Consider the following 18,309-nt stretch of genomic DNA (forward strand, 5'->3'; position numbering starts at 1 on the left):
AAATTTTCCTCTTCATTACTGTGAAGATTTGGAGATCACTGGTCATCCAACTTCTAAATGCACACAAAGTCAAGAGATTAAATATAATGTAATAGTGATAGTTTACTGTGGTCTGGGGGAGTGTATTGATTCTTAAAAGTGTGTTTGTTAATTCTCTCCTTGGTGTAAACTTTTGAAAGAGAGCCCAATATGTGCAAACAGGGTTCCTAAACAAATAAAAGTTTTAGTATATAAATCAAGATTTTGAATCAAAAATTCTAGAATGGATGGGTAAAATGAGAAATTCAAATTCACTTTTAAGTACTAAATGTGGTAATTGATTTCTGTGTATCTTATTCAAATCCACTAATGCCCAGGAATATATAAGAAAAATTTCAACAGAATAGCATCTACTAATGGTTACACTTATTTTTCAAATTTTTGAAGAATGTTGAGTAATTGACTTTATTATAGGATATCTAGATATCACAGAAATGCTTAGTAAAATGTATAATGATTAAAACTGGTATCAGAGGCTGGGGTTGTGGCTCAATGGCAGAGCACTTGCCTCGCACATGTAAGGCGCTGGGTTTGATCCTCAGCATCACATTAAAAAATAATTAAATAAAAACCAAAATAAGGATATTAATATATATATATATATATATATATATATATATATATATATATATATATATATATTTTAAAAGCTGGTATCAGATGCCTCACTATATATTTTTATACCAAAGAATTCAGTATTATGATAGCTATATACTATAAATTTCTTGCATTAGAAATTTTAAGTATTAAATAAGTTTAATAAATCTATATATATAATTGGTTGCAAATACAAAGTTTATATATCATCATTACAAATAAATACAAGTGAGTAATCTATATTTAAATAAATGTTTTATATTCTGAGATTATTTTAGAAAGGTTTTTATACAGTAAAATTATTTCATCTTATAGAGTACATTTTGATTTTGAGATATATTTTCTGGATTTGAAAGGGAAAGAGTAGTATTGTGGATTTAATCTTTTCAATGACTCTCTCACCATTCTTTTTCCCTCTGTTCTCATTGCTATCACCTTTTCTCTAATCCCTAGTACCCATTAACAATTATACTACTCTGATGTCTAATTTCCTTAATGCATGTGATATTTATTAGAAGAAACTCAGTGTCTGTATTAATCCATTATTCACCACTATAATTAATTTCTTGGAGTTCTTTCTTTATAAAGAAAATGGGATTATTTAGTTCACAGTTTTGGAGGTCCAAGGGCATGACACAGATATCAGTTCAGGTTTACTGGAGCCCTTGTTGGGTGTGTCATGTCATGGTAGGATCATGTGTTAGGAAAATATCATACCTTAAAACATGAAGTCAGAGAGAGAGAGAGAGAGAGATGAGGGTCCCAACCCATGGGCACTTCCCCAATTCACCTATGACCTCCTACTGGCCTCATTTCATGAGGGTCTTACCCCCCAACAATATTGCCACCCTGGGAACTAAGCCTCTGACACATGAGCATTGGGGAGACATACATAACCCATATCCTAGACAGAGCAGTGGATTTAAATACTGCCATGAGACAGGAAGCACCATGAATAGAGAGCTTAGTAACACAACATGTTTGTATGTAGCGTCTGTTTTTTCAGAATCTATGTACTCTACACCCAATTTTTAAACCTCCAATACCTCCTATTTTCCATTCTATTTTGTGAACGTCTGTGTTTAACTTTCTCTTTTATAATAGCCTACCATGTAATCATTTCTTTGCTGCTTTAAACATAGCATTTATTGACATTTTCCTTAAGGAATCCAACAACTATTATTTTATAAAGTGGCAGAATATATAAGACAATAAAGAACAAATAAATAGTAATTCATAATAAAAATGTTAAGATCACTCTTGATCTGTAACTTGGTTTTCTTTTTTCCCAGACTTTGTTTCTGTCCTCATCTGATAAATCCAATACTGAGCCCTGACTTTAAATCTGGCAATTAGCTTTTGTTATTTGACTCATGCTGTCCAAAGTGCTTTGGGACTTGTGTTTGCTTCTTCATCTTATTCAGGCTGTGCTCCTCTTTATTTTCCCCAAAGGACAAACTATGATTATGTCACTGTCAATTACTCAGCAGTATCAACAGCAATAGCCACAGTAACAAAATACCAGAAAAATTAGCAGACTTTTTACAGCTTTCTGTGTTTACCAAGGAAAACTTACTGGATCCTTAACCGGAAGAATAGATGTGAAAGCTTGGTGGAGTTACAGGTGGCAGTTCAATTGTCTTCCAATAAAATATAGTTTATACCTTGAATCAAATTTCTCCTCTTAATACCAATGAATCATAATGAATCTAAAATGAGTTTAGGAATAGTAACCTAATACCATAAACTCTTTTCCTCAAGTTTAACTGCCCAGAGGTCTAAATGAGGGCACTTTGAAACCCATACTCCTCAAATTTTAATCGTTCTTTTTTTTTTTATACTAAAGATTAAACCCAGGAATGTATACTACTGAGATATGTTCTGAGTTCTTTTAAAAATAGATTGAATTAAAAATAATTATTGAATAGGGTCTTGTTAAATTGCCAAGAGTCTCCTTCAGTTCCTGAGGCTGGACTCAAACTTCCAATCTTCCTTCCTCAGCCTCCTAAACCACTGGGATTACAAGTGTGTACCACTGGCCTAGCACATTCTTTTGAAACATGTTTTTACTAAGTTTCTCAGGCTAGCCTTGAACTTACAATCCTCCTCCAACTGTAATTACAGCTGTGAGCCACTGTGCCTAGACAATGGTTATTTCATATGCTACTATTATGGTTCATTGATTCACTGAAAATAGTTCTCACATTTTTTTTCTTTCTTGTGATCTCTTTAATAGAATATCTCAGTGTGTGCTAATTATACTTCACCATGGCTTCCATTTTATTTTTTCCTTGTCTTTCTTTCCTCTATCCAATTGTCTTGCTTCACCTCTGAGCCAAGGCTACCAGTGTCTGCAAACCTGTATGAAAATATCGTGAAGGCATCTTTGGTGCTCACAGAAAATGAGTTCCATAGTTTTATTTTGCTTTTCCTAGACTCTGCTCCCCTGATTCTGTTGCCACTAATTCTGAGAATAGTATTTCCCTTCAGCAACACCAATACTTCTGCCTACAGGTCACCCTGACTGAACTCTGTCAAGCATAACTCTTTCCCCCTCATTTGATTTTACCACTTCATTTTATTTGATTCATGTTAATCTCAAAAGTATTTCCTTAAATAAATTAAATGTGTGTGCCTAATGTACAGTATAGAGAATGAAGAAGAGCATTTTTATAAAGTATTAAATGGTGACTCTCCTGTACAGTATCATGTGCCTTCTATGGTGTAGTCATGTATGAGTTCCATATTTTTATTATTTGATTGAGACATGATTGATATATAAAAATCTTATACACTGAATATGATCAATTTGATGAGTTTGGACATATACATACTCATGTGACACCACAATTAATGAATGTATTACATCACCTCTAAAAATTTCCTTGTGATCTATTTGTGTTTGTATATGTGGGAGGGAGGGTAAGAACACTTAATACCACATGTAGTTTCTTAAAATTTAAGTGCATAATATCTTATAGCTTACTCTAGGCACCATATTGGACAATAGGTCTGTCAAATTCATCTTGATTAACAGGAAATTGATACCCATTGAATAACAGGTTCCCATTTCCCCTTTTTTATTCTTCAGTTACCATTATATTTCTGCATCTATTAGTTGTAATTGGATTTATAGAATCAGATACAAATATAAAATTAAATACACTAAAACATGATGATAAAGTGAGAAGGTGTGAGAGTAATACATGGGAGGTTTCAGTCCTCAATGCATGCTGGCTCTATGAAATAAAGAAAAGAAACACTGGGTGGGAAAAGCCTTTTAATGCAGCTCAATTCTGAAAAAACTATGGTCAGGGAGATAGCATAGGTGTTATTTGAGCAAAGGATATCAATTATAGTCATCCTGAATCTGGCCTGAGTCAGCAAACTAAATATCATTCCACCTTCCAAATGGTCAGTCATTGCTTGGGAACAACCAATAGGAAAGTTGGCCACACTACTACTATTCTGGATGCTCCAAAGGGGTGGTATGTAGTGGGTATGAATGATTGTTCTTTGAAGAAGACTTGAGTAGGGTTTACGTGTGAACAGTGCTAATACTAATCTCCAGGACCACAACTCTATAAGGATTCTGAGGTAAACAAGAGAAGAATGTACATAGAACAGAAATAATAACTTCATGCCTAAACCCAAACTGAAATGTCATACAAATCAAAATTATTCTTTAACATGCTATCCTCTATGAAAAATCCCGTTAGAAATCTACGGGGACTTACAGTGAACACAAATCTGAGTCTCAGATAATAAGGACTATGCACAATTTCTTCTCCCAGATATCTGAGACTTTGGGGGCTAATCTTGTTGGTGAGAGTTGATGCTTACCCAGAGTGCTCTTAAATACCTCATGGAAATAAACTCTGTGGTCCTCTTCCATGAATATTAACCATACATGTTTGGATTGACTTGACAGAAATGGCTTTGGAATGAAAGTAGTTTCTGCACTACACTAGCATGAGGTAGTATAGAATAGGAAATAATAAGAATAAAAAAAGAGGGAGGGAGAAGAAGAAAGAGGAGGAGCAGGAAGTGAAAAAGAAGAAAGAAAGACAAGAAAGAAAAAAGAGAAAGAAGAAGAAATCACTTTTGTCATGGACTCTAAAGCCTATCTAATCTTTAAATTTAATTATTATGAATTATTTTAATTATTAGTCTTGCCTTGGTATAATAAATGTATACGGTAATTCACTGGGTTTCTTTGTCCTCTATTCTAATATCTATTACCCTAATTTCTACTATAACCATAGCAGATTAACCTATTTTTCAGTATATAATAGTCCTACTTACCCCACAATTCTACCTTGATGCTTCATCATTGTTGGCTTTTATCACATAGCTGGCTTTTTTTCTTTATTTCTTTTAGTTTTGGTACTGGAGATTGAACTCAAGGGCACTTGGCCACTGAGCCACATCCCCAGCCCTATTTTGTATTTTAATTAGAGACAGGGTCTCACTGAGTTGCTTAGTACCTCGCTTTTGCTGAGACAGGCTTTGAATCCTCAATCCTCCTGCCTCAGCCTCCGGAGCTGCTAGGATTATATACATATTCCACTACACCCAGCTTGGCTGGCTTTTTCTAAAACCATATAAGTTAAAGGGAAATAGTGCCAATTCCCAGCCCACATCTTAAGAAACAGGGTGCTTTTTGCTCGTCCTCCTGAGATGAGATTTTTTCATCTTAAACACAGAAAAGCAAGTCTGCTGGATAGTGTCTCTTAGCCTTGTCCTAGAATAAGGACCTGTCCTAGAATAACACCTGAACCCGATCAAGAGCCAGAATTAACAAGCCTGAAGCAAAACCACACAAGCTACCACACAGAGCCAAGACTGAGGAGGAACTGCCTACTCTTGCATTATTATGCAGCAATTCCTACTTCTACAGGTACGTGGACTGTATCCTAGCATTATGGATAAGGAAGTTGAGTATTTGTGTCTTCTCCTGTTGGTCCTGAGATTATCTCCTTCATGAAGGATATAGTCCTGCAGGTCTCTAATTACAGAATTTTCCATTTGAACTGCTTTGCTTTCCATGCTCATTTTGATTATGATTTGAGAGGTATATTGGAAACACACACAATAAATAAATTGTTAATATAAAATCAACATGGAAAGCACTATTAACATTCAGTTTCCATAAATGAGATTTGGTGTGAAAGAGTGAGCCTCTATTATACAAATTTGGATGAAAGGTTTCTTCAATGGTGCATAAAGATATAAAAACTCACAAATAGCAAATAGAAAATGCCTACCTCTGAAGGCAACATCACTCTCACTTATGATAAGGTTGGAAGCAAGACACATTCTTCTCATCCACTGAACATTTTGTAAGAAATTCATAGAAACAAGGCAGAATATGGACTTAAGGGGATTAGAGGAGCATAGATAAACTGATAAAAATGGATACTGAACAACAGAGCAATTTGTTTTTAAGATTTCATTGGAAAATATTCACCAGCTTTAGCAAATATCGTTTCTTCTGCTTTTGCTACCTAGCAAAAGGCAAATTATAGCAAACTACAGAGAATTTGAAGGTAGCTGTAATCAATAACAGATAGAGGTTAGGATCCTTAGACAATCCAATATGTTTCTGCATAAAAGCTTTGTAACTTAGGAATGGCAATGTTTGATGGTAACTTAAATGCATCACATTCCTGTAATACCAGAGTTTTATATAAATGTGCTCTTGTCTATTTTCATACAGTTGACAACTTGAGTTCAACTTAAAAATTCCATTAGTTAAGATATTCTCAATTTTTTCTATATATAATTGTTAGTTTTTAATTTAACTTGATCAATAGTAGGTTGCATTGTATCTTTTCAGTAGAGAAGTACAATTTTATATTTCAAATGTATATTTTTCTACCTTTGCTCTTCTTTTTCTTCAATACATCCCAGATCCAAATCCTGCCTCACAAAAATCTTCTGTTGTGAGTGTTGACAAGGCAACAAGCTCTCAAAAGGAACACCCATTTTATTTGTCTGTCTCTTCTACTTGAAGGCCATGCAAATGCCAGGATACATACACAAACGAGAAATTATGCTAAAACCAGCAATAAGTAGAGTTTTCATTTTTTTATTTATATATGACAGCAGAGTGCATTACAATTCATATTACACATATACAGCACAGATTTTTCATATCTCTGGTTGTATACAAAGTATATTCACAACAATTCATGTTTTCAAACATGTACTTTGGATAATGTTGTCCATCACATTCCACCATCATTTCTAACCTCATGACCCCTCCCTTCTCCTCCCATCCCCCTTCCCTATCTAGAGTTCCTCTATTCCTACCATGCTCCCCCTCCCTACCCCACTATGAATCAGCCTCCTTATATCAGAGAAAATATTTGGCATTTGGTTTTTTGGGATTGGTTAACTTCACTTAGCATCATATTCTCTAACTCTATCCATTAACCTGTAAATGCCATGATTTTATTTTCTTTTATTGCTGAGTAAAATTCCCTTGTATATATATGCCACATTTTATTTTATCCATTTACCTACTGAAGGGCATCTAGGTTGCTTCCACTGTTTAGCTATTGTGAATTGTGCTGCTATAAACATTGATGAGGCTGTGTCCCTATAGTATGCTGATTTTAAGTCCTCTGGGTATAGACTGAGGAAAGGGATAGTTGGTTCAAATGGTGGTTCCATTTTCAATTTTCAAGAAATCTCCATACTGCTTTCCATATTGGCTGCACTAATTTGCAATCCTACCAACAATGTATGTATGTACTTGTTGAGAGCCACAGCCGAAGGGGCCCCAGCAAACTTTCAGACTGCCAGCTGATGAGCTGAAGGGGCCCCAACAAACTTTCAGACTGACAGCTGATGATTGGCTCACAGCGGCCCCAGCAACATCTAGCTGATTGGCTCCTCTGCGGTGATGCTCATTGGAGTGTTTCCCTGCCCTTTCAGACCACGGAGCTGCTCATTGGGGGACTTTTTTGGCTCCGCCCATGCGACCCAGCCAATCAGCCTCAAGAGCAGGAGGATTGTGGGAGGAGGAGGCTGGGTTGGGGTGTGTGGCTTATAGGAAGCCGGTGGTGGCAGTTGGGCTCTGAGGGTTTTTTCCTGAGGAGCTGTTTTCTTTGGCTTGTGTGCTTCTAAAAATAAAGTTAGTTTCTTTTGACAAGTGGCTCTTGAATTGTGCCCAGCCAGACTGCAGCATTTGGTGGCTTGCACGGGGAGCGACTGAGGGTAAGTAAACCGCTCGCATCTGAGGAACAGATAGGGAGAAAGGATGGATGGACATTTCAGGAGAATAGAAAGGCTATAATGATTTTCTGTTGTTCCAATTTTGTTTCACTCTGTTTCAGTTTTGTTTGGCGTTATCTTCTTGGGTTGTATTATAGTTATAGTAGAAATATTCAAGTAAAAGAGAAGGTCTCTCGAGCTAGTCAGACAGAGGAAAACATTCAAGTAGAGAAGGCCTCTCAAGGTAGTCAGACAGAGAAAGAAAGTGTAAAGCAGAAAAAGCCATCAGGGGGAAAGTTACAAAGGGAGACTGCTACTAACACCTTTCTATCACCAGAGGGCTTAAGTGTCCAACCCACAGCACCACCTCTACAGGAGCTATCACCAGAGGACGTAAGTGTCCAACTGACAAGGCCACCTCCATATGCTGGGAGGCCCCCAACCCCCGCAGTTGATAGTTCAGATCCTGAGACAGGATCTCAAGTATTAACATGCCCTGTATTTGAGGCGGGAGGGCAGCGAATTTACCATACTTTAAATTTCAAAACAGTGAAGCAGCTAAAAGAGGCTGTAACAACCTATGGTCCTCAAGCACCCTTCACTGTAAGCTTGGTCGAATCCATTACCAACTTGAACATGACGCCAGCAGATTGGGCTAATATGTGTAAAGCTGTGCTAAATGGAGGACAATACCTGTTATGGAAGGTTGCCAATGAGGAATTTTGCAAGGAGACGGCTAGGCGAAATGCAGCAGCTGGTTATCCTCAGAGAAATCTAGATATGTTGTTAGGAAAGGGACCTTATGAGGATCAGCAGCAACAAATTGCATATGATCCTGGTACATATTCACAAATTGCTGTAGATGCAGTTAAGGCATGGAAGACTTTACAAGGACATGGAGGTTTACAAGGTCAATTATCTAAGATAATACAAGGAGCTAATGAATCTTACGCTGAATTTGTAGATAGGGTTATTCAAACAGCTACCAGAGTTTTTGGGAATATAGAACAAGCAATGCCATTAATAAAACAACTGGCTTATGACCAAGCGAATCGTTGGTGCAGAGATATCATTAGACCATGGAAACATGAAGATTTAAATACATATATTAAATTATGTAGAGACATTAATGAACAAGAGCAAGTCATGGCAACTGCAGTAAAACAGGCTTTAGATGCCAGAGACATTAATGAACTAGGGCAAATTGTGGCAGCTGCAGTAAAACAGGCTTTAGATGCCAAGCCAAGAACATGCTACAATTGTGAACAAACAGGACATTTTAAAAGGAATTGCCCCATAGTTGGAGGGTTTAACAAAACTAGGTATCAAAGGAGTAGAATACCGGGTATTTGCCCACGATGCCGTAGAGGGAGACATTGGGTTAATGAATGCTGTTCTCAAACCACCATAGAGGGTACTCCATTATCAAAAAACGAACAAGGACCAAGTGTTTATCCACGATATCGTGGAGAAAGGCATCGGGCTCCACTGCCAAAAAATGGACAAGGGGGCCCAATGCTCCGGGGCCCAAAACCACAAATATACGGAGCACTGGAGGAACCCAGCAACCCCATCAGGGTAGTGCCCAGGACACATTGTCCATCAGATCCCTCATCAGACAAACCAGAGGGAGCGCAGGGTTGGACATCTGTGCCTCCGCCAGAGCAGTACTAACTCCAGAGATGAGAGTTCAAATCATTTCCACAGGAGTAAAAGGACCTCTTCCCAAAGGAACAGTAGGCTTATTATTGGGACGCAGCTCTTCTACTCTAAAAGGACTTATGATAAGTCCTGGGGTAATTGATCCCGATTATGAAGGTGAAATAAAATTTATAGCCAGTTCTCCAAATGGTATATCTGTAATTTCACCAGGAGATAGAATAGCACAGTTACTAATAATACCAAGCCTACATGATAAATTTTCCAGTCATGCTGTAGAAAGAGGTTCCAAGGGATTAGGCTCCACAGGTGTAGATTGGGCTATGCTGTCTTTAAATTTAGATTCTCGCCCCATGCTAAAACTAAATATTCAAGGACATGAATTTAATGGGCTACTGGATACAGGTGCAGACCTTAGCATCATCTCTCGTCAAGAATGGCCAAAACATTGGCCATTACAACAAGCCACTCAAACGCTTCGAGGCCTAGGAGTGGCGACTAATCCCCATAGAAGTGCAATGGTATTAGATTGGAAGGATCCTGAAGGATGTGAAGGAACTATACAGCCATATGTATTGGATCATCTTCCTATAAATTTATGGGGACGAGATGTCCTAGATCAATTAGGTTTAACGTTAACAAATAACATCAATCCTAATGCGCCCACTACTAGGGCTAAACAAGGTTTTAAAAAAGAAAAAAGATTAGGAAAACAAGGACAAAATATAGCAGCACCAATTCAAATAGATCAAGGAACAGACAGACATGGGTTGGATTTTCAGAAAGGGCCACTGAGACAATAAAAATTACTTGGAAATCAGAAAGACCAGTATGGGTTCCTCAGTGGCCCCTGACTAAAGAAAAGATACAAGCAGCCCATGATCTGGTCAAACAACAATTAGCAGAAGGACATATGCAACCTTCTGTATCTCCCCATAATACTCCCATTTTTGTCATCAAAAAGAAATCTGGTAAATGGAGATTATTGCAAGATTTAAGAGCCATTAATAATGAGATGGTTATTATGGGACCTGCTCAATCGGGGATTCCTCAATTGTCTGCTTTGCCAAAAACTTGGTATGTTTTAGTTATAGATATTAAAGATTTTTTTTTCAATTCCAATTCATCCTGAGGATAGTCCACGTTTTGCATTTACTATCCCTGCACTGAATCATGAAGGTCCTGATCAGAGAATGAATGGAAAGTACTCCCTCAAGGGATGGCTAACAGCCCAACTATGTGTCAAGTTTATGTTAACAAAGCAATCCAGCCACTTAGAAATCAAAATCCTGAACTACAAATATTTCACTATATGGATGATGTATTATTAGCACACAAAGCTAAAAACACATTGCTAGAATGTTATGCCACACTTACAAACTTATTAAAAAATTATAATCTGGAGATAGCAATAGATAAAGTACAATTAAATTTTCCAATTAATTATTTAGGAGTTCTATTATCCTCAACCATGGTCCATCCACCAAAAATTCAAATAATAGTAGATCAACTAAAATCACTTAATGACTTTCAAAAGTTATTAGGAGACATAAATTGGATAAGGCCTTATCTAGGTATACCAACAGGAGAGTTGGGACCTTTATTTGATATCCTAAAAGGTCCATCCGATCCAAATTCACCCCAAATGTTAACGCCTGAAGCAAGAAAGGCATTAAAAATCATTGAAACATATATGGAAAATATGCATTTGGATAGAATTGATATAAGTTTGCCTTTATTATTTATTGTACTACCAACAAAAAATATTCCTACAGGAGTATTTTGGCAAGAAGGTCCATTATTATGGATACATTTATCTTATTCTCCTAACACTATTCTTACTAGGTATCCTGAGGCTGTAGGACAATTAATACTCAAAGGAATAAAAGCAGCAAAGGGAGTGTTTGGAATTTCTCCCAATAAAATTATTACTCCATATACTATGAATCAAATTGATGAGTTAGCTAATGAGTTAAATACTTGGGCAATAATCATGTGCAAATCTAATGTTTCATTTGATAACCACTTACCATCTAATCCTTTATTGTCTTTTTGGTCATCACATCCTGTAATTTTTCCAAAAATGACAAGAGAAACACCTATCGTGAATGCTCCAAATATATTCACTGATGGATCTAATAATGGTACAGCAGCAATAGTTACACCTGATCAAACTTTTACATTTTTAGTACCCAAACAATCAGCTCAAAAGGTAGAGCTTAATGCAGTATTACAAGCTTTTGTAATGTTTTAAGATTCGGTATTTAATTTATTTTCCGATAGTCAGTATATAGTTAATGCTATAGTATCCCTTGAAGATGCTAGTAGGATTTCCCCTTCCTCTACTGTTTTCTCTTTGCTTTCCACTATACAAAGTCTAATCTGGGACAGAAAAGATCCATTCTTTATAGGACATATCAGGGCACATACAGGATTGCCTGGAGCCCTTAGTTTGGGTAATGATTTAGCAGATAAAACAACACATGACATACATATTTTCTCTACACTAGAAGAAGCTACAAATTTTCATAAAAAGTTCCATGTCAATGCTAATACTTTACAAAAGCATTTTAAAATAACTAAGGAACAAGCTAGACAAATAATTAAACAATGTCAAAATTGTGTGACCTTTTTACCACAAGTTAATCTTGGAGTCAATCCTAGAGGACTGATACCTAACCATATTTGGCAGATGGACGTCACACACTTGCCAGAATTTGGAAAATTGAAATATTTGCATGTTACAGTTGATATTTCTTCTGGATTTTTGATGGGCTCCCTTCATGCCGGAGAAAAAACTAAAGATGTTATAGCTCATTGCTTACAAAATTTTGCCACTGTGGGCGTTCCAAAACAGTTAAAAACAGATAATGCCCCTGGTTATACTTCAACCTCTTTTAAACAATTTTGCTCATCATTTGGCATTACTCATATAACAGGAATCCCATACAATCCACAGGGACAAGGCATAGTTGAAAGAGCTCATCAAACTATTAAAATGTACTTATTAAAGCAAAAAGAAGGAATTGGGAAGGGGTATATATTCCCCAAAGATAAACTTAAAATAACCCTTTTTACTCTAAACTTTTAAAATTTGGATTCATCAGAGCTTAGTGCTGCGGAAAGGCATATGTGTCCAAAAAATGTACATAAACCCAAGGTATTTTGGAAGGATATTCTAACAGGACAATGGAAAGGTCCTGACCCAGTGATTGTCTGGAGTCGGGGGTCTGTTTGTGTGTTTCCACAGGGAGAACAGCAGCTGATTTGGATTCCAGAGTGATTAACTAAGGTCCTGACCCAGTGATTGCCTGGAATCGGGGGTCTGTTTATGTGTTTCCACAGGGAGAACAGCAGCTGATTTGGATTCCAGACAGATTAACTAAAGCGATTTCTACAGACCAAAAAGAAGATGTGATATCCAGAACTCCAGTTTGGTTATTCTTACATTTGCGACAGAACCAGAATGCTTTTTTCAATATCTATTTTATTATTGCCCTTTCCCATATTTTGTTTTTTTTTTTTTTTTTTGAGCTCATACAGACCTAGGTTAATGTTTTGCTGATCAGTTCTATTTTTTGACTATAGAGTTTTTAAACATTGCAATGGAGATTTCACCTGTAAAATGTTATAAGGCCTTTACTATTATGTTATGTGTCGTATGTATTATGTGTGCACACTTGTGTTTTGTGTTTGAATGTACGTATGTCCATATGTCATATATGATGAGCGCTCATGAAAAAATGGATCCAAATAATTTTTTTTTATTCACGTGATTTAAATGGTTTAATTTTAATTGGGTAAACAACTGTTGAAGATTGTTTTAATATGTGAAAAAAAAGGAGGTTAACAGATCTGTTTGTTTACTTTCACCTTTCCTTTTCATTATATTTAATAATTCTCTTAAAGATAATGTAAATTGTTAAGAAAATTGTTTTCTTTTAGTGCCTTCTGGAATGTTACATAATTTTTTCTTTAGCCATTATTGCCAGAATTCCTGTCTTCAGTGAAGACAATGTAAATTGTTAAGAAAATTGTTTTCTTTAAATGCCTTCTGGAACATTACATAATTTTTTCTTTAGCCATTATTGCCAAAATTCCTATCCTCATCCCAGTGCCGGTGAAGACAATGTAAATTGTTAAGAAAATTGTTTTCTTTTAGTGCCTTCTGGAATGTTATATAATGTTATATAATTTTTCTTTAGCCATTATTGCCAGAATTCCTATCTTCATCCCAGTGCATGAAGACAAAGATAAAACCAATCTACAGCTTCTGCAAAAGCCATCACTGAACTGCTTACAGAACTTGCCTGGACTATGTATCACTTATATGCATTGTGAACTCACTTGTATGCATTGTGAACTATCTGTTGGTTCAGCGATTTCTGGTAGTGTTGGGGTATTTATGCTGATGGTGTCATCGGTGGTACAATTTTTCCAAAAGGAGCCGTCAGCTGGCTTGGTGTATCTTCCTCCCTTCTTTTTGTCATGATCGTTCAGCTAAAATTTGGGGGCCAACAGAGGTGAGGCAAAGAACCTCACCCCCCTGCTGGTACGAAGACCTCTACACAGGTGTGGCTGTACACTGGACTGGTAGTCAATGACGGGTAAGATCCAATTACTATGGTACCAACCTAAGACAGGAGGCTGACACCTTGAGGTCAGCTCATCCGATAACGGGTAAGGACCATATGTACTATTGGACAACCTAAGGCAGGCACGGTCCCTAAGCCACATGCTTGTTGTTTAAACAGAGAGGGGGAGATGTTGAGAGCCACAGCAGAAGGGGCCCCAGCAAACTTTCAGACTGCCAGCTGATGAGCTGAAGGGGCCCCAACAAACTTTCAGACTGCCAGCTGATGATTGGCTCACAGCGGCCCCAGCAACATCTAGCTGATTGGCTCCTCTGCGGTGATGCTCATTGGAGTGTTTCCCTGCCCTTTCAGACCACGGAGCTGCTCATTGGGGGACTTTTTTGGCTCCGCCCATGCGACCCAGCCAATCAGCCTCAAGAGCAGGAGGATTGTGGGAGGAGGAGGCTGGGTTGGGGTGTGTGGCTTGTGGGAACCCGGTGGTGGCAGTTGGGCTCTGAGGGTTTTTTCCTGAGGAGCTGTTTTCTTTGGCTTGTGTGCTTCTAAAAATAAAGTTAGTTTCTTTTGACAAGTGGCTCCTGAATTGTGCCCAGCCAGACTGCGGCATGTACTTTTTCCCCACATCCTCGCCAACACTTATTGTTGGATGTCTTCATAATAACTGCTAGTGATGATGAACATTTTTGCATATATTTGATGATTGATTGTATATCATCTTCTGAGAAGTGTCTGTTCAGATCCTTGGCCCATTTATTGATTGGGTTATTTGCTTTTTGGTGCTTAGCTTTTTGAGTTCTTTATATACCCTAGAGATTAGTGCTCTATCTGATGTGTGAGGGATAAAGATTTGCTCCCAAGAACGTAAGCTGTCTAATCAACTCACAGATTGTTTCTTTTGCTGAGAAGAAACTTTTTAGTATGACACTCTATTTGCTGATTCTTGATTATAATTCTTGTTTTATAGGAGTCTTATTAAGGGACTTGGGTCCTAATCCCACATGGTGGAGATTAGGGTCTACTTTTTCTTCTATTAGACACAGGATTTCTGTTTTTTTATATGTGCAAATAGTTTATTTCCAAGATGTGCTAAAGAAACATAACCTTATATTTGTAAAGAAAAATCAGAAAGAACAGAACAGATAATTACATGCCAATTACATGTTCTGTTATTTATTTGAAAACTCAAAACATATAACTTTAATGCTTTACTGATAGGCATAGTTTTTGTTGAATTAACTCAAACCTCTGCTATTGGAATTCCTAAGAAGTATATAGACATTTGCTTGCAATGCATATGAAAGAGAAGCTTTGGGTTGGGATTTAAATTTCAATCAGTGACTATAGAAGGTAATTTGAAACATTATCTAATTACATTTATCTTAAAAAACATTTAAAATTAATAACAAAACAAATTAGATACAATGCATCTTATTTTAAGATATATTGTGTTTGATGTTTGATGTTCTGAATTGAAATTAGAGCTCTTAGAAATCACAATAGGCCTAAAGACTACAGTTCTATCTCAGTGACTAAAAATCTCCCTTTGTCAAAAAATAAATGTGTTTTTATTTCATCACTTTTATAAGCAAAGTTTTACTTTTATGACTACATATTTCAGTTAAATCAAAGAATGTGCAATTTGCATACCTTAAAAGTAAAAAAGCACTATTTTATGCTATTATTTACACAAAAATATAAACCTACAGATAAAAACTTAATTAGAAATAAATTTCTTCTTACTTCTCACTTGGAAATAATGCTTTAATTTGTTTAAAAGATGTGAATTGGTGTGACTATTAAATATATCATATAATTTAGATTATCTTCTAAAACAATAACTTGCATTGTACACTTTGATTTACATAAAATACAGAATAAAATCTTGTGGCAAACAGATTTATAACTGCCTCTTTTTAGAGTTTCGGTTTAGGTGTTCCTATTGGTCTTATTACAGGAGTAATTATCACTTGAGATGGATTATATTGTTCCATCACCTGGTTGATAGTAGAGGCATTTGAAGTGCTTGCCAAAGTGAGAAATAGGAATTATCCTTCCCTCCTTTCTACTATCTTTCTTTCTTCTTTTCTCTCTCCTTGCCTGTTTTTTCTGCTTCTTCATGTCTTCCAACTTCTCCTCTCTTGTTTTCTTTCTCTCCTTTCTTCCTTTTTCCTTTATCTGTTTTTATTTCTTCCCTTGCTTCTCGTTCTAAGTGTTCACACCACAAAGAGAAATAGGATAGCTATGTGATGTAATGAGTAATTAGTTTAATTGCTGTGCTATGGTGTGAATATGAGGTTTCCCTCAAAAGCTTCTGCATTAATGCAAGAATGTTCAGGTGTAGAATTTTGAGATTATAAAAGCTATAATCTAACAGCTGGATTAATTTATTTGATGGATTAATATTTTGAAAGGACTAACCTGTTGGTATCTGTAGGCAAATAGGGTGTATGGAGGAAATAGGTCACTGGGTGTGTGCCTTTGTGGTTTATGGTTCCTCACTTGCTTTCTCTCTTTCCTACTTACCATAAAATGAGCAGCTTTCCTCTGCCACACCCTTCCACCATAATATTCTGCCTCACCTGATCAATGGACTAAATCTCTGAAACTGTGATCCCTAAGTAAACTTTTTCCTCTTCTAAGTTGTTCTTCTCAGGAATATTTGTCACAGTGATATCACACTTTATGACTATTCTGTAGATTTTTAGGCAAACACATATAGAAACTAGGTAAAAAGAAACCACATAAAATAATATTTCCCCAAATTGACTGTTGTGGGAGTAGTAAACTAAAACACATTTATTTCATTCATTATTAATAGACAAGGTTATCAAAAAATTGTCCCTAAAATCACTAGGCCTAGTTAATTACATAGAAGAACTGAACTAAACTTTTAAAACCATCTAGTCTCAACAATATTTAAATGATTCCAAAGTACATAAAATTAAGAACATTTTCTAGTTTTGTTTAATAAGGCAAATATGTTCCATGACCCTCAGTAGATAACATGCTCACAAAGAAAATAGAATTTTCTTCCTTCCACATTTTATCATGACTACAAATTAGTATGACACTCTTTGCCAGAGCATTGGAGCTCATTTCTGCAGACTATCTCAGAATCCTTCTAATGTTTGTCCTAACAGACTACAAGAATATGTTTTCACTTGTATTAATTAGGTAGAATAGCAATATCCATATACAGTATAGATTTTAATTTTATCATTTAAATTTCTTGAACTCTCTAAACTCGCAAAATATTTAGAATGATGCAGTAAGAAAATAGTGACTGGGAAATTGTTGATGTTGCTTAAGTGACATAACTTCCTTGCTTGTTAAAAAGGATGGGTTCAAGAAGTCAATCATCCATTGCATGCTGGATTACATATCTTATGTATATTTCCTCCCAAAGTGAATATAAGTTATATTAAATAGAGTAAATTTTAATAAATGCTAATATAAAAGTTCCTCTAATACACTCATTTTAGTCAAAATTTAATTTTCTTTTGGCAGACTATACTGTTGAAGTTGGAGAAAAATGCATGGAACAATGTATTGAAAGAAAGATGGTAATTATATAATTTTGATGTGTCCCCTTTTAGAAGAAAATGTATACACAGTATACTTTTGTTATGTTTACATGCAAGCTTTAGATTGAACACTGTAGTTTCCATAATGTACTTTCAAAATCAGTTATATACTTTCATTTAATTAGAGGCTTTAATTCGAGTTTTTCTTCATTTTTTTTCATATCTATATTTTTTAAATACTGTGATTAGAAAGAATCAGAAAGCAATGTTTTGAGATTATAGGATTTTTTTTAGTTTAAATTTCCATTACACTGTATTGTTTTTCAAATGAGATTCTAAAAGAGAATAGCAATTACAAACAAAAACAAAACAAAAAACCAGGCAGCAAACCCACCTAAAATCAAATCTGCAGGGATCTTTACAAGGCCTGTGTAGAATAGATTCATTGTAATGAATGTTAGTCCTTCTTATACCAAACAAAAATCATGTGAAGTGTATTAAAGGTAAATAACTCTCAAGCTTATTCTGTTTCCTTTTTGGTGAGGGGGGAGTTTGGAAAGATTTTTCTACTTATTAGATTTTAAAATAGTGTTTTCACATTAAAATATTTTCTATTATCTTGTTGATAAATGCATAAACACAAACATCAATTAATATTTGATTAAATAATACTTATT

The sequence above is a fragment of the Callospermophilus lateralis genome, chromosome 8, assembly GCF_048772815.1.
Source record: "Callospermophilus lateralis isolate mCalLat2 chromosome 8, mCalLat2.hap1, whole genome shotgun sequence".
In the NCBI taxonomy this organism is placed as follows: Eukaryota; Metazoa; Chordata; class Mammalia; order Rodentia; family Sciuridae; genus Callospermophilus; species Callospermophilus lateralis.